A 21,624-nucleotide genomic window follows, 5' to 3' on the forward strand; every position below is an offset into this window, starting at 1 on the left:
CCTACCTACACACACCTGAATGCATAACGCTCAGTCCCGCACCACACCTATCTCATTTAGTAGCAAACGATATAAGGAGCTACTTACCCTTATTATTCCTTTTTTATTCCTGTCTCTGTCTATACAAACCTGTCCCGGGTGGCAAAGAGCATTATATACCCTGTGTGATTGGAATATGTATATAGTAACCTGTAATATCTATTTTTTTTTGGTCAAGAAACTACTATTACTACTACTACTACTACAACTACTACTACTACTACTGCTACTACTACTACTACTACTGCTACTACTACTACTACTACTACTACTATCTCCGCAGCTATAAATATAATAGCCCTTTCCATCCTCTCATATCTATATATATCTGCCCTTTTCGATTTCTCCTTTATCTATCCTACCTATATACTGTAATATACCTCCCATTCCCTCCCTCCCTCACCTATACACACCTGACTAACGCTAAGAGCCCAGCACCACACCTGTCCCATTTACCACGATGTGACAGAAGGCGCCACCCGTCATGTGTCCCGTGACGTACAGGCGCCGTTACCACCTGACCTACGGCCTTTAGGGGACGGCTGAAGTCAGGAGGCGTCTGTGACAACACTCAGACATCGGGGGAAAGCGGGCACTGTGGGTGAGACGGAGGGAGGGCGGTATCAGTCCAGTTGTGTGGTTATGTAGGGGATGTGATTCCATTTCTCTCAACATTTCAGTCGCATTACCTAACTATGTAGCCACTTGCTTGATATTTTCATCACGAAGAAGATGCAAGTGTCGATTTTTAGCTGGGTTTGCCTGTATTACGGTATACTGTTGCCGACTGCACACTGTAATGGAAGATGCATCAGGTCACACCTAATAACATCCAGTGTTCCATAAATCTCAACCCATCCATCGCCAGAAGCCTTAATCCCGTAAGTGGTGGCTAAAAAAAAAACAAAAAAAAAAATCCCCTCCTGTCCTCCGTCATCCAGCTGCCCTCTCTCCAACTCTCACCTACCTTTCTCCTACATCGCTCCACCCACCCCAGCCCTTCGCATCATCTTCTGCCAATCCCCTCCCCCTTCCTCCATCCACTTCATTCATACACTCTCCTTATCAGTCTCTCATTCTCCACAATCTCTATTTAGCCAACCCTTCTCAAAGTGAATCTCCTAATGCTTTCTGGTACATCGACATCAACACCACAACGCTTCTTCACTTACACACTTGTCTTTCTGTCTTTCCACGTATCTCCACATACCTCTCTCAGATAACTCATTTCTACTGCTCTCAATTTTAAGCATTGTGCTTTCAACAGGGTCCAAGTTTCATTGTCATACATCAGAGTAGGGATCACAGTACTCCTTTACTATCATGCTCACTTCCCTAGTTCATACCACTGCTCTAAGCGAACCAGCAGTCTTTCTTCCTTGCTGAATCATTTTAGGCACTTCATCCATAAATGTCCGTCAAAATTAGGGAGTTGCCTTCCCTTTCATTATTCAGGGCTTAAGCATAGGCCTCATATTTCCTTCTCATTCCCCAGAGTTTTTAAGATATTCAACTGTGTTAAACGATGGGGGAAATCTTAATTATATTTTTCAGGGTACAGCAAAAAAATTTTCATTTTAATAGTAGCATACCGCGTCATCCTTTCTGTACTTTGTTCACCTTAAGTTGGCCTAAAATTGCCATCTTTCTGTCTTTGATGCTGAACTGTAACAAGAGAGTAGCACTAAAATATGGTGCTAGTCCTGAAGAAGTGCTATGGCAAGGATGTAGAGCCACAGCACTGTCATATTGACCCACTGAAGTACGTGAAATAAGCTGCTAAAGAAATAAAATCTGGGACAAATAAAAGTGAATAAACTATTACTGGAGGGATTACCCGTAGGCTTCATTTACCTACACAGCACTAGTTATTCCTAAGTTGAAAAAAAAAATATTCGTAGGTAGTAAGGATAACTGCAGATGACGTCCTTGAAGATAAGGGGTTGATTGTATATTGGTTACATAGAATTCGTTTGTGCCATGAACGTACAGCAATTTACTATTCGATAATTTATCGTGAAAAATGGGTCGTAATTTTTCTATTAATTTTGTCTTGAATAGGATGATTATTTTTTCATGAATGGTAGAGTAACTGAGTCCATTACTTAGCCTTTTATGCCACAGTCCAAAACCTTAGGAACAAACACTCGTAACTGACTATAATATTGTCATAATTATGTGTCAGTCTTGTGAGAAACAGCAGTATAACTGATCCCATAATTTAGTCATGAATATTACAATCTCATGAACAGCAAGGTAATTGGCTCCGTAATTTTCCCATAAACTGTAAAACAATTTAGGGCGAGCATCAATTGTAACGGAGTTCATAATTTTGGCATAAACTCTACAATATTTTAGCTGCAGTATTTTAGCTTAAACAATAAGGCAACTGAATTTATGAGCTTGCAGGAAAAGTACAACTACCAGTGTTAGTGCGATATCTTGCTGGAAAATATGCACTCTGGGAAATTTCAGAGCTAAACATTCCCTCACCACAACGAACCAGTGAATGTAAACACCAGACACCCACTTACCTGGTAACTGCGTGTGGGTGGGAAAGGGAAGGGAAGGGAAGGGAGGAGGGGAAGGGATGGAAGGAAGGAGGCAGAGGAGGGGTAGGAGCCAACAGACCCTGTATGTGTAACCTCCCCATCCCATAACCACTCCCCTCTCACACACAGTTGCCAGATACATGGGTGTTTGGGCACTGTTCGTTTTGCACTTGTCTCACATTTAGTGGTTCGAGCTGGTGTGTGTATGTATGTGTGTGTGTGTGTGTGTGTGTGTGTGTGTGTGTGTGTGTGTGTCCTCATTAGCTATTACAGTTTACCACCCTCCCGAGCGTGCGTTTTAACAGCATAAATAGACAAAAATTGCCTCAATTACAAGCAAGAGATTACTAAGGCAATGATGAAATGCGATGTTAACAAAGAGGGAATGGAAAACCTTAGTCGACGATAATACGGACTTAAATACGACCCAAGAGAAAGCCATTCATTTGACGACCTCTGAAAAACACAGTAGAAGACAATGAGAATAGTGCTCTAAATACGTGCCCAAATATAAGACAATGAATACTCCTAAGACACAGAATAGACCCACTTAACGGCCTGAAGAACACAGCACACGACATGGAGAGAATACTGGCTTCGTTGCAACCCAAGATTACACCTTAAATACATCTCAGACACAGAATACATCCACTTGGCGGCCTCAGAGGTACACCAGATAACACAGGAAGATTACTGGTCTAAACACGTATCCAGTTTATAACTCCTTGAATATTCCTAAGACATAAGACACAGGCACTTGACAGCCTTAGGAATATAACACCCAGCACAGCACAAGTCTAAGGGCCCTATTATGAGTGGCAGAGAAGGTTTCATTACAGCTCTTTCTTGCCGGTTTACTCTGAACATTGCACCTCTGTTATACTTTTGCATACAACTGATGCAAACTATGTCGATGATGTAATGACAGAGATAACATTGAGGTATTATGAGGATGTGATAAGCAAAATGAATCGCTAAGAGAAGGGAGCTACAAACCCTCTTAATACTAGTCCAAAATAACATCATGACTACTCCTAAGACACACTGCACAGGCACTTCAAGGCTTCTTGAGACACCCCACACTACACAAGCAAGCAGGATAATTACACCGCTCGTCCACGTAGCAGACGGGCAATTAAGGGTAGATTAGCACCATGATTAGGGGTCACATCAAGCAGCTCTCGTATTCCCCCTCCTCTCTCTCTCTCTCTCTCTCTCTCTCTCTCACACACACACACACACACACACACACACACACACACACACACACACACACACACACACACACACACACACACTAACGCTCATGTTCTCCCTCTCGCTCGTTCACTCTATGTCTCTGTCTGTCTGTCTGTCTGTCTCTGTCTCTGTCTCTGTCTGTCTGTCTGTCTGTCTGTCTGTCTCTCTCTCTCTCTCTCTCTCTCTCTCTCTCTTTTAAATCCCATTTTCTTTTCCATCCCTCCATCTCAATCTCCGCTCTACCGTAGCTTCTTTCTTCACCCTCCTTCTCTTCTCGCTAATCCATGCAAAAAACAGTATTAATAATTACACTAACGATAAAACTGTTCTACTACTACTACTACTCTTATTATTATTATTATTACTACTACTACTCAACAACAACAACAACAACTACTACTACTACTACTACTACTACGACTAAAACTCCAGTCGCTCAAATCTACAAATCTTTAACAATATATACTTTCACCTGACCTAGAAGACCTACAGCGTCCCTCAGCAAAATTCGAGAAAGGTTGTGGAAAGCACACGACAAGTACTTTCTAAGCACCATAAAATAATCTGGTAATAGAGGGAATACACACACACACACACACACACACACACACACACACACACACACACACACACACACACACACACACACACACACACACGTTCGGGTATTTCTAATTTAGCTCAGCACCTTAATTAGTCACCTGCGGTTTTGGGGTAACGAGGAAGCTGAAAATATCGACACTGATAATTTTCGTAGTATTAGCACAAGCTGCGGTTAAAACAGAAAAAAATATCATATTATAACACCTCTGAATGTTACGCCTCGACTTAGCCGTATACAAGGAAAGTACGATATCGAGGACCATGCCATTGTTCAGCAAGCAGATGATAATATATTGAAGCTAGTATAATACGATATTCTTTCATCTTAAACGCGATTTATGTTGACGCTGAGAAAATAAGCTGTGTCGATACTTTCAACTTCCTTGTGGCCCAAAACTCTCAAGTGGCCAATTAACAAAGTTCCTCACAAGAAAATAAAAGAAACGTTATGGGAAATTATAACTTCATCATAGCAAAAAAAATCGTCTGGCGCTAGGAGGAAAAAGTCAGAGGAAGCCATTGTACTGAAAGCAAAATGTTACCTTCCCAGCGTGCAGTCGGGGTCAAAAGTTATGTAGGAGTGTTTGTGGAGGAGAAAGTACAGTGTGTCAAAAATTGTGTAGGACAGTCAGTGGTGGCAGAGGTTACTTACTTCCGTTACTACTGACTCCTGTGACACCTGACAACTTTAAACTCCAACTATAACTCCATCTGACACAACATTAAACCTCAACTATAACTCCACCTGACACAACATTAAACTCCAACTATAACTCCACCTGATACAACATTAAACCCCAACTATAACTCCACCTGACACAACATTAAACCCCAACTATAACTCCACCTGACACAACATTGAACTCCAACTATAACTCCACCTGACACAACATTGAACTCCAACTATAACTCCACCTGACACAACATTAAACACCAACTGTGACTCTCATCCACACACACATAATCAATCATTGCCTTCCTTTCATTCAGTTCACCACCCACCCTTCTCATCACTCGCCATGTATACCTGTGGATCATTTTATGCCTGAAGAGGGTATTGGCTATCACCAACCCCCTCCCAGCACAAATGTCCACTAACGCACTGCCATTCTCATCTATCTCAACAGGCACACCCCACTCACCAACTATTCCATCCACCTTCACATTCCCAACTTTACCATTCATATCACCGATCAAAAACACTCTCTCATTTTCCTTCCAAACTTTTCCATGCACACTTCCACATTTGTCCAGAACTCTTCTCTCACTCTGCTTGCACGATCTTGAGTTGGCGCATACACGCACACAATCGCCCACATTTGTATTCCATCTTTCAATCTTACCCACACAATCCTTGACCCAACTGATCCATACTCTCTTATGTTCTTCTTCCATGTTTTATTCACAACTATACGCCCTCCTTCGTTTGCCCTCTCATTCTCACCTACTCCTGCACATATATCCCATGCACACTCCCATTCTCTCACACCCTCACCTCTTCATTTAGTTTCAGTTACTCCACATACATCAACTTTCGCACCCTCAAGCACCTGGACAATCTCTCTTTCACCTCATCATTCGCACCTCTTACATTTCATGTTGCGATTACCATGTCCTTTGTCCGGTCCTTGGTCGTCATCTTTTGGTCAGTCCTTGTCCGGGGCTTCTTGTTCGTCTTTTTAGTTAGTTGTTTTCCGGGGAGGGGCACTAACCCTCCGCCAGTGATAATAATAATAATAATAATAATAATAATAATGATAATAATAAAAATAATGATAATTATAATAATAATAATAATAATAATAATAATAATAATAATAATAACACTACTACTACTACTACGACGACTGCTACTACTACTTTTACTACTTCTACAGTTATTAGTACTACTACTACTACTACTACTACTACTACTATTATGATAATGATAACGATGAAGATGAGGATGATGAGGATTTTTGTCGACAGATAGACGTACGGAACTGCAGAAAATCCACGGCAAGCCAGGAAGAAAGCCAGTAGGAAAGCAGCCAGGAAGAAAGGCGGGAAGAAAGGCAACCAGGAAGAAAGCCAGAAAGAAAGTCACGAAGATAGGCAGGAAGAAAGTCATGAAAAAGCCAGGAAGAAATCCAGTCAGTAAGTCGGCCAGCCATTACGTCTTCCCGTTAAAAGTTAAGTTATATTTCTCTTAATATCATTAGCATGTTAGATTGGATTTTGATTAGATAGATAGACAGAGAGATAGATGAATGGATAGATGGATAGATAGACAGACAGGCAACTTCACACTGCCACTTTTCACACAAACATACTTCACTCTGTCCCATATCACACTACCACACATTACTGCACATCTTTCTCACACACACACACACACACACACACACACACACACACACACACACACACACACACACACACACACACACACATTCTCACCTTCTAACTTCTCTAACACTTTTCATAAGACCGTCTCTCAGTACAGTTTTATCCATCTTAGAAGAGAGCTAAGGTGTCCAGTAATAATAATTAGGCGCGATAACACCCGTCCCCATCGGTCTGAAGGGATTAATGTGTCTGTCCCATCATCCTGGGAGGGTTTTCTTAAGCTGCAAGAAATCGTCTGAAGCTAGCAAAGAGTTAGATTAAAAATTGCTTTAAACTTACCTTCAGCTTCCATACCAAAATGAATGTATCCTTACTGACTCCCCTCCCTTACCCTCCAATACCTAACCTACCTTTTCTGACTATATCCCATCCTACCGTATATAACCTTCCTTGCCTGATTATACTCTACCTTTATCTGCCCTACACTGCCCTACCAAATCTAACCTGCCTTGTCTGACTACCCATATCTTACTATATCTAATTACCTTAATTGATTCCACCCTACCAGTTTTAACCGAAAATGCCTGATTTCTTTACCCTACCCTACCTTTCACTACTTTACCCAACCCTATCCTACCCTACTTTACCCAACTCTACCCTACCCTACTCTACCCTACCGAACCTACCTACCAAACCTATTTACCTGCCTACCTTCCCTACTCTACCTCATGTCTAAAACCTACCAAGCATTCATCTCCAGGCACTCCATAACCCATGCAAGGAATAACATTTCTGAATCACCTTGTTTTTATTATTTTTTTGAGATACATTGAAGTGGGGCAGGATCGGGATTGGGTGGGGCACAGTGGCGTGGGATCGGGGTTGGGTGGGGTGCAGTGGGGTAGTGGTGTGGTTGGTTGGGTGGCGTGCAGTGGGGTAGAATCGAACTTGGGTGGGGTGCAGTAGGATAGTTGTGTGGTTGGTTGGGTGGCGTGTAGTGGGGTAGAATCGAGGTCGGGTGGGGTGAAGTGGTGTAGGATTTGGGTTAGGTGGGGTGCAGTGGGGTAGGATCGGGGTTTGATGGGGTGCACTGGGGTAGAATCGGAGTTGGGTGGGATGCAGTAGGGCATTAACAGGTGCTGAGTGGGGTAGAGATTGGTAAGAGCTATGTTTGATGGAGTGCAATGTTGTAGGAAGGGGGATGGGTTGGCGCAGTATGGTACTAGAGGAACTGGGTGGGGATTCAGTGTAATAGGAGTGGAGTTGGGCGTGGTGCAGTGGGGTAGGAACGGGGTTGTTTGGGGTGCAGTAGGGTAGGACCAAGTGTTGAGTGGGGTGGAGTGGGGAATGAGCGATGTGGGATGGAGTGCAATTGGGCAAGAGTGGGGTTGGGTGGGATGAAGTGTGGTACATGAGGGGTTGCGTGGAGTGTAGTAGGATAGGATCGGTGTTGGGTGGGATGCAGTGAAAAAATGACGTGCGTAGGTGGGGTACAGTAGGGGAAAAATAGGGTTTTGCGAGGTGGGGTTTGGTTGGATTGGGATTGGGTGGGGTGTAGTGTGATAGGGTATTGGATCGGATGCAGTGGGAAACTGTGGGGTAGGAGTGTTGTTTGGTGGGTTGCAGAGCTGTAGAACCAGGGATGAATGGGGTGCAGTTGGGTAGGAACAGGTTATGGTGGGGTACAGTGGCGAATGAGAGGGGTTTTGTGAGGTCCAGTGGAGTAATGGCGGCGCTTGGAGGAGTGCAAGGGGGCAAAAGTGGGGTAGACTTGGGTGCCTTAGAATAGGAGAGGGGTTTGGTGGGGTGCAGTGAGGTAGGATCGGGGTTGGATGGGGTAAATCGGAGTTGGGTGGGGAGTAGTGGGGTAATGGCGTTGATTGGTAAGGTTCAGTTGTTCCCGGCGTAGACTCTGCTGAATTCCACAGGTGGCCGCCGAGACTAAGGTGATGAGCCCGTGAATCAGGAGCAGGTAGCGTGTCAGGTGTATCAGAAAAACAGGAGCAGGTGTATTTCTCCCCGTTTATTATGCCACAGAAAGATACAGCTGTGACAAGAGAGAATAACGGAATAGAGCGTCTACTTCTGACGAGAGCTAGAATGTAACTGACTGCCCTCGCTTCCCAGCCCTGGGAACCAGCACAGGTCAGCAAAATTAAGAGATGCCACTATCTCTCAGACATATGATATGCACACGAGTAGGAGTGAGTTACAACTCTACCATGCACAACATACATCTCAATAAGGCAGTTTTAACTGTGTATGTGGTATTAACACATATATTTCCCCAAGACTGAGATATATACAGAATTTATTCCCTTCCCTCACCCCTCCTTTACTCTCCCTGTTTACGTCTAAAAGTCCTAGCCTCGGCAATGTTTGGGACAGCCTCTCTCTCTCTCGCCCACACTACACTTAACAGTATTTGGTTATTCATCTCAACACTACTATACATAGCCATTAAATATGAAATAAACACATCCATGTATAACGTATATAGTAATGTGAGACATAACTCATTGTGGGAGTGATGCCAGCACCAGAACACAGTAGGGGAGCAGCATGTTGGGTGGGGTGCAGGTAGGTAGCATTAGTGATCGGTAGGGTGAATTGGTGTGAGGAGGGGGTTGATAGGGGTGCAGAAGGGGTTGAATGGTGTTGATGGGGATGTAATGAATTCAACTGATTAATTGTTCATTCAGTCAAACTCATTCTCCTTAGTCAGCACCACTCCTACCCTCTCTGCATCCCTGCATGCCGTATGTGAGATGTTGTGTGGGGTGCCGTGGGGTAATAACAGTGTTAGGTGGAGTGCAGTGGGGTGGGTACGGTGCTGGGTTCAGTGAGGGATGAGCAGAGTTAGGTGGGGTACAGTGAGGTATGAGAGGTGTTCGGTGGAGTACAGTGAGAGATGACTGTGTTAGGTGAGATACAGTCATTGATGAACGGTGTTGGGTGGGGAGCAATAAGTTAATGGCGGTTTTAGTTGGGTTGCGGTGGAGTAGAAGAGGTGTTTGATGAGGTACAGTGAGGTGATGGTAGAGTTGGGTTTTACATAGTAGGGTAGTAGAGGGATTGGGTGGGGTGTAGTGGTTCAAAGGCAGTTTGAGGGTGCTGTGGGGTATTAGTGGTTTTGGGTTGTGTGTATTGGGGTAGGAGCGGGGTTGGGTGGAGTGCAGAGGGTTGGAGTGGGGGTGCGCGGAGTGAGTGGAGTCGTTCTCTGTCTAGTAGTTAATGAAGACTGTTTCTGACCCATCATCCTCAGAGGAAATTCTGAAGCTGCTTGAAATCATTTGAAGCAGATAAAGAGAAAAGTAAAATATGAAGTCAGCAGATTGTGTGAGCTATGTTCAAGGCCCCACGGTTCGAGTGCCGGAGGTGGCTGGATGTTTTAGATGAAATAGACATTATTATACGCTATCATTGCTACCTCCGGACGATTTTAATCCGTTGTGAGTAAACTTGCGTTATACAAGGGCTCAGTGAAATATATATCTAACCCCTCCAGCTCGAAAAATATACAGCCATACCCGAACGTACCTTAAACTTCCATAACAAAACTAATCTACCTTTACTGACTCCCCTACCCTACCTCACCTAACCTAGGTGACTCTACTCTACCAAATATAACCTAGGTTGACTGACTACTTTACTCTCCCCTACCTTACATTACTTATCCTTACGATAATGTACCTTACACTAGTGTCCTCTATCCTACCCTACCGTACCCGACCCTACCCTACACTACGTTGCACTGTTCTACCGTGACATACCCTACTCTACCCTAACCTAACCCACTTTTTGTACCCTACCCTACCATACTCCCTACCCTGCCCTGCCCTAACCAAACCTACCCAAGAACATGTCTAATATTTAAAAAAATACTGTTTCCACAGGCATTCCCTAATACATTCAAGGGAAAACATTTTTTAAGCATCCTGTTTTAGGATTTATTTAAGAGAAGTATTGCAGGGTGGGGTGCAGTGGGGTAGGATCAGGGTTGGGTAGGACGCTTTGGTGTTGGAGCGTGGTTGTGTGAGGTGCAAAGGCTTAGTATCGGAGTTGGGTGGGGTGCAATGGGGGTGGAACGGGGTTGGATAGGGTGCAGAGGGGTAGGATCGGGGTTGGTTGGGGTCCAGTGAGATATGACCAGACACTGAGTGGGGTGAAGTGGGGTAAGAGTGATGTTGGATGGGGAGCAAAGGGTTAGGATGGGGGTCGGGTGGGGTGGAGTGGGTTGGAGTGGGGTTGGGTGGGGTGTGATATTAGCTTGAACAAAGTAAATAAATCATTCTCAGTTTGGGTGTTAATAAAGACTGTTCCTGTTCAATGACCCTAAGAGATTTTTAAAACCTGCTTTAAATCGTCTGAATCTAGCAGAGTAAGTGTACAAAATGACGTCAGCAGATGAGTGCTTTGTATTGTAGGCGCTACGGGTTGAGTCCCAGGGGTGGCCAGATGTTTTTATATCATATAGACTTTTTATATTTCCTGTTCCTCCTATGGCTTCAAATCTTCATTCAGATTCCATATTTTCTTTGCTCACTTCAAATTCATATCCACATTCACTGATACAGCGGAACATTTTCTTTGCCTGGTTATTCAAATGTCCCGTTTTTTTATACAAGTTTTAATATATATGGTTTTCAGTTTTGTGTCAGTTATTTTTTTGTATTTAATGTCTTTTGTATCAGTTATTTTTTGGTTATTTAAATGTCAGCCTTTTATCATTTTTTCTTTTTATATTTAATTGATATTTAAATGTCTTTTTCCAAATTTTGATATATATGGTTTTCATTTTTGCCTTTGTGTGTGTGTGTGTGTGTGTGTGTGTGTGTGTGTGTGTGTGTGTGTGTGTCCCTTGTACAGTCAGGCCTCCCCTAACACAGGCATTTGCTTCCACACCAACCACACGTTAGGCAATTATCATGTTAAAAGGACTCTTGAAAACCCCTATTTCCTCCCACACCCCTGCCCGAAGTCCAGTTCTCCCCCCCCCCCTTGTTTATACCCCCAATTTAAATCTCCTAAAAGCATTACTATGGTTATAAAAAATACATTATGTCAATAGGACTTTTTTATTTGTACCTTATGTGAGGGGAAGGGCAGACACGTCGCCGGAGATGAGGTAGAGAGGAAGAACACAAGGCAGGCTGAGGAGGATGGTGTGGGTAGGAGTGGGCTGACAGGGGAATGTGAGAGATGGGAGGGAGGTAGGGGGGTCCTGATTAGTTGGGTGGCTGTGAGAGCATAAAAGGCGAAGCGTGAATGGTGGGCGATGATGTCGGGTATTTTGAGGCTGTACGACTCACACTGCATCACAGCCCGCCCGGTTCAAATTTCCATGTTACGCCAACAGTGCATGTGTTAGTATGTTTATTTCCTTCCGTAAGATCGTGCCGCGTTAGAGCAATATCGCGCTACGCAAACCGTGTCGGGGGAGGACTGGCTGTATCGGTCATTTTTTATTGTTATTTAGATATTCCATTTTTATACTGGATTAAATATATAGTTCTCAGAAACCATTTACAACGCTGGGTGGTAACCATATAACCAAACCATATGTGCTCCCTACATATCAACAAGTGGGTTGGTGGAGGGTTAGTGCCCCTCCCTGTAAAACAAATAACTCAGAGTCAAATGGCCACCCCGTATAGGATTATGGCGTCTGGCAATGGATAGATAGATAGATAGACGTTTTATATTTAATTTCTGACACTTTCAGAAGCTTTTAAACAGCTTTCGGTAGCCTTGTCATACAGAGGGACTCAGTGAACTTTATATCTAACCCCTCCAGTTCGAAAAATTAGATATGCGTCCTCGTGCTGAATGGCCTGAAATTCCTGCATTCCACCCACAAGGTGGCGCCACTTCTGTATTTTTGTGACAGGAATCAGTCAAACAGACAACATTGCTGTTTTGACACTAACTCGAAATAAAATTGCCATCTCTCCCTCTTGATCGCTGAGCCATAACTATATATTGACTGGCCGGAATATTTCATCCTTTTGTAGGTTATTTCCCGTAGTTCAGTGGCAGAGTGAGACAATACTACGGCCTTGCATCCTTCCATAGCATTTCTTGGCGACTAGCATCGTATTCTAGTGTTAACACATTGCTGGGGTGCAGTAAGTTAATAATGTTTTGGGTTGGGTTGCACTGAGAGAAAAGGTGTTTGATGCGGTGAGGTGGGGGAATGGCGGTGTTGGGTGGAGCACAGTCGGGTAGGGGGAGACTGGATGAGGTGTAGTGGGGTTATGGCTGTAGTGAGGTAGGATCGGGGTTGGGTGGGGTGCAGTGGGCCAGGGTCGGGGTTGGGTGGGGTGCAGTGGGCTAGGATCGTTTTTTGGGGGGTTGCAGTGGGGTAGGATCGGGGTTGTGTGGAGTGCAGTGGAGTAGGGGTGGGGTTCTATGGGGGGACAGTGGGGTAGGACCGAGGATGGGTAGGGTGCAGTGGGCAAAGAGGGGGATTGGGAGGGGGGAAGTTGGATAGGATCGGAGTTGGGTGGGGTACAGTGGGGTAGGATCGAGGTTAGGTGCAGTGCAGTGGGTTAGGATCAGGGTTGGGTGGGGTGCAAAGGGGTAGTATCGGGGTTAGATGGGGTGCTTTGGGGTTGTAACGGGGATTGATGGGATACAGTGAGAGAGGATCTGGATTGGGTGTGGTGCAAAGGGGTAGTATCGGGGTTAGATGGGGTTCGTTGGGGTTGGAACGGGGATGGGTGGGATTCAGTGAGAAAAGATCGGGATTGGGTGTGGTGCAAAGGGGTAGTATCGGGGTTGGGTGTGGTGTAATGAAGTAGGATTGGGGTTGGATGGGGTGCAGTGGGGTAGGATCGGGATTGGGTGGGGTGCAGTGGTGTTGGAAAGGAATGGGGTTGGGTAGGGTGCAGTGGGATTGGAGAGGAGTTGGGTGGGGTGCAGTGGCGTTGGAAAGGGGTTGGGTGAGGTGTAGTGGGGTAGGATCGTTTTTTTGAAGGGTTGCATGGGTAAGATCAGGATTGTGTGGGATGCTGTAAGGTAGGACCAGATACTGAGTGGAGAGGAGTGGGGTACGAGTGATGTTGAATGGGGATGAAAGGGGTATGATCGTGGTTGAGTGGGGTGGAGGGGGTTGGAATGGGGTTGGGTGGGGTGAGATATTAGCTTGAACGAAGTAAATGAATTATTCTCACTCTTAGGGTTAATAAAGACTGTTCCCGTTCAATGATCCTAGGAGTTTTTATTACCTGCTTTAAATCGTCTGAATCTAGCGGAGTAAGTGTAAAAAATGACGTCAGCAGATGAGTGCTCTTTGTTTTAGGCGCTACCTATCGAGTCCCAGGGGTGGCCAGATGTTTTTTATATCATGCAGACTTTTTATATTTCATTTCTTATTCCTCCAGAGGATTCTAATCAGCTTTGGGAGTTATGTCGTATGTAAGGACTCAGTAAAATTTTATCTAACCCATCCAAACTGAAAAATTACAGATATACGGCCTCGTGCTGAATGGCCTGGATTTCCCGCATTCCACACACAAGGTGGCGCAACCTCTGCATTGCCGCTAAGGGGAGAAGTCAAGCGGACGACACTGCTCTTTTTACTCCACCTTAGCCTAAAACTGCCATCTTTCCATCTTGAATGCTGAGTCGTATCTATTGATTATCTGGGCGGAATATTTGTCCTTTTGTAGGTTATTTCCCGCAGCTCAGAGGCAGAGTGAGACAATACTACGGCCCTGCATCCTTCCCATACATTTCATTGTTGACTAGCATCGTATTCTGGTGTTAATGTAGTGCTACAGGTCAGAAATCAAGATGAATGCATTGCAATTATTATTATTATTTTTTTTCGCCAAGCTTATGTGAGTAAAGTATCGTATTACCTCTCTCAGGTCCTGTGACTCACTCTCAGTTGAATAATCTAGTCCCCCCGTCAGCTGGACATAGAGTACCCCAAGCATTCAAGGGTTAACCTAGGCATTTATTAGCCCCTTGATGCTCGGGAATATTCTAGTGACATTCCAGTTAAACCAGACGATGTTATTAGGCTGAGAGTGAGTCATAGGAGCATGAGAAAGATAATACGCTGTCAGCATTAACCCCTGCATGGCCAGCATATTCTTTACAGCTGATTCCAAGCGATTTGGTCCAGCCGAGTGGGACGTAGGAGCTTGAGAGACACGGTATATGAAAATAACTCATTCGGAGTAAAGAAAGTATTGTAAATTAGTCAAAATAAAAAATAAAAAATAAAATAGTATGTTTCAGTTTTCATTTGCGTCCTACATAAAAGTCGATACACGATACTCTTTACTTCATCGTGACTAGCATTAAATTACAGTCTTTTAATATTCGAAGTGGTTCTGCATGGTAATAACTCTTCCTTAGAAACTTACTCTGCACGTTAGAGCTTAGTATCGTTTTGTTTATTAATGACACCAAACAACCAAAATACAGCAGCAGTTCTGGGCGCAATTATGGCGGGGCCGTGGTGGCCGAGTGAGGAGAGCGTTGGCATGCCAATGCTGACGACCTGGGTTCGATTCCCGGGCAACTAGAGGTTATTTAAAACATATGGCAGTGGCCTGTCATTGGATCCGGGTTCGACTCCCGGTTGATATAGAGGTGAACTGAGGCAATTTGGCAGCCACTTAGTGGTCTGTCAGGGGTGTGGTGGTGTGGAGTGGGCAGTCACGTAGTGGCTGCCTGTAAGGGGGGAATGTTAAAGTAGGAACACACACACACGTACATTCACTTACTCTACCACTCACACACATACATACATTCACTTACACTACCACACACAGACGCACTCACTTACACTACCACACAGACATTCACACCTCACACTAGAACCACACACACACACACACAACCTAAGACAGACATACAGGGCTTTATACAAAACAGTAGGGGGTGGAGAGTAGGGGGGTTTTATCTCCAGGTCCCCAAAAGGGTATACCCTTTTCTGCACCTTGAAATAAAACCCCCCTCCTTTCCACCCCCTACGGTTTCGTATAAGCTCCATTTGTGCCTGTCTTAGGGTGTGTGTGTATACCTTGTTGTGTAAGTGTGGTGTATGTGCATGGATGTGAAGAGGTGTGTGTTTGTATGTTTTTACGTGGGGAGTGTGTGTACGTATATGGGGAGTGTGTGTGTGTATACCTCCCCCCTTACAGGCAGCCACTATGTGATTGCCTACCCCACGCCACCACACCCCTGACAGCTCACTAAGTGGCTGCCAAACCGTTCCAATTCACCTCTATCACCCGGGAGTCGAACCCGGGTCCAGTGACAGGCCACTAAGGACACCGTCATATTTTTTTAAATAACCTCTAATTGCCCGGGAGTCGAACCCAGGTCATCAGCAGTGGCAAGCCAACGCTCTCCTCACTCGGCCACCACGGCCCCACTCTAAATGTGCCTGGAACTTGTACTGTATTTTAGTTGTTTGGTATCGGTAATAAACAAAGGGAAACTGAAGTGTATTGTGCATATTAAGTCGCCAGAATGGCTTTATCATAGTGCAAAAGGAATTGATATTCGGTTGTCCTTTGAAATAAGGACATACTTAAATGGAATAGCCATTAATCACACTGAAAATGGCTTGGACAAGCGCAGTGCCTTTGATAACACAGGCAGGCCTCTTCATAAGTCTTGAGAGAAAACATACCAACCTGGTGGGAAACTGGCAAATCTGTTCCACTGGTAGCAATGGAACTTTTAATAGTACTTTTACGCCACTATAGACCTAAGTTATGAGGACTTTCTGTATATACTGGTTACATAAAACTTACTAAGCTGGGGCAAGCTGGTAAATTTGTTTATGGGTTGCAATGGAACTTTTAATAGTATTTTTACGTCAGACCTGAGTTATAAGGATATTCCGTATACACTGAAACAGATTTTGAAAAAGAAATTTGGATTAAAACGTACGAACGTGGTAAAGGACGGAGAACTAGGTATTGGTATAAAGCATGGTATCAATAGTGCTGGTCTGGAGAAGCACTGTTATATAATGCATAAACCTGAGTAATTACAGATAAAAAGGCATCATCAGGTATCTCCCCTAAGCTGTATGAAACAGCCTGGCAGTGGCAAGAAACACTGCAGGTACAATGTGAAACTAGCATTGCAGAGGATTATCAAGTCTAGTCAAGACGAGACTAGTATGGCTAGTCGCTTAATATGGCAGTAAACAGAACCTGGGACTCAAGCTGTCATAACTTTTCAAATTGCTATCGTTAACCATTATGTAGATTACTGTAGCAATCCACAGTGAAGGCATAGGTGATGGAAGCCCTAGTTTTGATTTCCATATACGTGGATTCTGAATATTCCAAGCTGAAATAAGGGTTTTGGTTTTGCAGAGCTCATACCATACTCCACTGGGTCTCTATAAATTCCTAAGTTAAAATGAAGGACTTATAATCTGTTGACTTTTTACCCAGTTCCACATCCAAAAAAATACGTGAGTTGTGGGTGTTGCATCCCTAAATTTTAAGCCATATTCTACAAATCTATTTAATAATAAGTGAAACAGAGTTTTTGTGCTGCTAGAGATCCTATTTTTTTATTTTTTGTTCCATCTAAGTATTGTATTCTCTTGTACTTCACATTTTTTGTAACCATACCATGGAAGGATGAATAAACTTGATATAAAACTTCTTTTATTAAATTTTCTTACAAGTGTTCACATTTGCAGTGCATAATTACAGAGTACATTAGTGGCTATGGCAGCAGCATGTCAAGTTACTCGTGCAAGATGTAGTGATATCTTAACGTATATCACAAAGAAACAAAATGCCCTGGACCAGGACTGACCAACAGGTGAAGACCAAGGACCGAGCAAAGGACATGGTGTGGATTTCAACGTGGAATGTTGGGGGTGAGAATAATGAGTTGAAAGAGGGGATATTGTGCAGGTGCTTGAGGAGTACGAGTGGACATATGTGGATTGATTGAGACTTAATACAGTGGTGAAAGTATGGACTGGGTATATGTGCAGGAGTAGGTGAGAATGAGAGGGCAAAAGGAAGGTGTATGTGTTATTGTGTGCAAGAGTTGGATGGAGACTATAAGAGACTATGGATCAGTTTGTTCGAGGACAGTGCAGGAAAGATTTAAGGTATGACTACAAGCGTGGGCAATTGTGTGTGTGTATGCGCCAACGGAAGACCGTGCAAGTAGAGTGAAAGAAGAGTTCTGGGAAAATGTGGAAGCGTGCATGGAAAAGTTTGAGAGAGGTGAAACAGAGTTTTTCATTGGAGGTATGAATGGAAAAGTAAGGAATGTGAATGTAGATGGAGTAGTTGGTGAGTGGGGTGTGCCTATGGAAGTGGATGAGAATGGCGGTGATCCAGTGGACTTTTGTGCAGGGAGTTGAATGGTGATAGCCAATACCCTTCTTAGGCATAAAATGATCCACGTGAATACATGGAGTGTGGTGAAAAGGGTAGGTGGTGAACTGAATGAAGAGATGACAACGATTGTGTATCTGTTAATGACAGCATGAGAAGGTATGTAATGGATGCAGAGCATACAGAGGTTGAGAGAGTGGACTTTCTGACCACCACTTGGTGACGGTGAAAGTTTAGGTACAAATGCGATGCATGAATAGAAGGACAGAAGGACAGGAGAAAGTAGTCAATACAAGGAGAGTGGAAAGGTTGCACGAGGATCAGAAAATGACAGAATTTAAGAAAGAAGTGGAGGAGTGATTGGGTACATATATTTTGGAGCAGACGGGGGAGGTGGAAAATGTGTGCAACATAATCACAGAAGAAATCTGTGCAGCAAGTGAGGTGGTGTATGGAGTGAAGAGAAGATGAAAGGGGATGCAAGGAACAACATGGTGGAATGAAGAGGGGTGGCAAGCTGTTGTGCTAAAGAAGAAAGTATATGGTGAGTGGATGGGAAGCATAGGGATGGAGGAAGTTGAGAAATGGAAGAGGGAGTTATATGTAGAGAGGAAGAGAGAGGTGAAAAGATTAGTAAAAGAGAGTAAGAAGACAGTGGATGAGGAATTTGGAAGGAATTTAAGTGTGAAATGGAGGGAATGTAAGAAAAAGTTCTGGAAAGAGGTAGAAAGAGTTCGGGTGATAAACAAGGTAGCAGGGGAGTGAAAGATAAAAATCGAGTTAGATAGTGAAGGGAGAAAAAGTGAGCAGATGGAGAGGACACTTTAAGGAATTTAAAAAATAGTTAATGAAAGTGGCGCGAGTATAAGTAGTGGAAGCAATGAAGAAGCAATGATGAAAGTCAAAATATGGAAAGCCCCAGGAACTGATGAAGTGTGTGGTGAAATGATGAAGCACGTGGGAGAGATGGTAGCAGAATGGGTATGGAAGCTGTATAGATTGGCCAGGGAGGAAGGTAGTCCCAGAGGACTGGAAGTCAGGTATAATTATACCCCTGTACAAAGGAAAATGGGAAAAAGAAGTGTGTGGCAGTCATTGGGGTATTTGTCTCCTTAGTGTAATAGGAAAAGTACATGGTAGGATACTTACTGAGTTAGATAAATTAAAGAGAGATTAGTTGGAGAACATCATGAAGGTTTTAGGAAGGGAAGAGGATGTGTAGATCAGATATCCGTCCTAAGGTCTTTAGTGAAAAAGTAGTGAAGGGAAAGAAGTTGTAGGCGGCCTTCACGATTTGGAGAAAGCATATGACAGAGTGGATGGACAAGGAATGTGGATGATATTAACAATATATGGAGTAAATGGGAAGTTGTTGAATGCCATGAAGAGTATGTATTAGAATGCTAAGGCCGCAGTGCGTGTGGATGGTGAACTGAGGCAATTTCTCTATCTGACTGTTGGATTGAAACAGGGATGCGTCATGTCTCCATGGTCGTTGAATCTGTATAAGGATGGGGTTATAAAAGAGATACAACGTAGGGCAGTGAATGTTGGCGCGGCCTTAATGAGAGAGGGCAGCGCCTGGTGACTTTCTACTCTATTGTTTGCAGATGACACTGTGTTGTTAAGTGAAGATGAAATGGAACTGCAAGGCTTGGTGAATGAGTTTGGGATCGTGTGTTAGAAACGGACGCTAAAGGTGAATGTAGGGAAGAGTAAAGCTGTGGTCTTCGAGAGAAATGAAGTCACTGAATACACAGTAGGATGATGAGGATATGGAAAATTTGAATGTGTGATGAGTAAGGATGGAAGTTTAGAGGGTGAAGTGCTGGAACGGGTACAACAGGAAAGGAAGGTTATTGGTTCTTTGAAAGCAGTGATAAGAAATGGGGAAGAGAGCATGGAAGTAAGTCTTTGCATGATATTACTGTTATACCAATTCTAGCATAAGAACCGACGCTTGAACCTTGTTGGAAGGAAACAAGAGTGAGAGCAGTGGAAAGACGTTATTCAAGAGGGGCATGTAGAGTTACATGGAGAGACAGGCTGACAAATGAGGAAGTGAAGGTGTTGTGGTGTGGATGTGGATGCGATAGAAAGCGTTAGGAGATATACACTGAGGTGAGGTCATGTGGGGAGGATGGAGAGCGAAACTACCTAGGAGAGAGTATGTGAGTGAAGTGGCAGGGGGAAGAGGGAGTGGGAGACCGAGGATGAGATGGAGGTATGGAGTGAAGAGGTGTATGAGAGAGGTGTGTGTGAGCTGGGGGTAGGGCAAAGAAATCGTGGGGGACAGGGTGGCATTAAGGCGATTTGTGTGTGGCCACTTCTATCGGGATGAAGGCGTCTGGCTATAGGTGGATAGATACATGTATATCGCAAAAAAGTTTCAAGTATGGCACAAAATATTTCGCGTAAGATCAATGTGTATCAGTGAATTTAGTACAATAAGCTATCACCATCTCCAGCCTGCTTGCTGTCCTACTCCTATCAACCCTGCTGTCCAATAAGCTATCAATCTTCATCCAAAGCTCGTTTGCACTCCTACTCCTCCCTACCCTGCTCACTCTAGAATAACACACACAAATCACACCCTAAAGGAAGTCTACAAAGATAAATACAACCTGTAACCTGTTCTCTCTGTTGCCCCCATTTCCTCTCTGGTCTCTCTCATCTGATTCCGATTCTCTCTCTCCTCTCTCCCTAGTATCAGTCTCTCTGTCGCCTGGGGAAATACAGGAACATGAAAAGTGCCTAAGGAGTGGATTGCCTACCAGAGAAACAGTATACAAGTGCTGTCATAACTGCCTCTATCATCCCTGCTACATCACCTAAAAATAAACACTACTGGGTGGAATTCCATGTGGCTTTGGAGGCTTCATAGCAACTCTCCCTTAGCGATTTAGTCTTATTTCATTTAAATCTTGTTACTGATGCAGACTATCGATATTAAAACTTTAACCAGCATGCGGGAGAAAACTTGGGTGTAAAGAAAACAAATGATAAGGGAAAGGTGCTACAAAGCCTGCTGTGCCACTTTTGACCCAGGTGCTGATGGCTTCTCTGGGTTGCTATTCTTGCTCTCCAGGGTTGCCATGTTGTTCTCGAGTTGTCTTCTACTGTTAGTTTCTCGCATTCCAAGATTGTCATTTGTCGTCCTAGGGTGCCATCTCATCTTCTGCTTTTGCAACCTCATCCTAGGGTGCATCTAGTCGTCTGCAGTCGTTTCATTTTCATCTATTTCCATCCCAATGTCTAAGGTTGTCTTGTCGCTCTGAGGTTGCCATTTGTTGTCTTTGGCTGCTGTTCTTTTAAGACTGTGGGGTTGATACTCCGTGGTTGCCATCGATTTCTGTGAAGGAAAATAGCAATTAGCCAAACACTTTTCTCTGTCTTATGCACTGCACTACAAAAAACTTGACATACCACACACTGCACTCTAATTTGTCACTGGGGTTGACGCCAGCAACGGCGTGACTTGAGGGCAGGCGTGGTACGTGCTCTGTTGGCGTAGTTTTGGG

The sequence above is a fragment of the Coenobita brevimanus genome, chromosome 2 (genome assembly GCF_032717465.1).
Source record: "Coenobita brevimanus isolate Jiangsu-jjx chromosome 2, ASM3271746v2, whole genome shotgun sequence".
Lineage (NCBI taxonomy): Eukaryota > Metazoa > Arthropoda > Malacostraca > Decapoda > Coenobitidae > Coenobita > Coenobita brevimanus.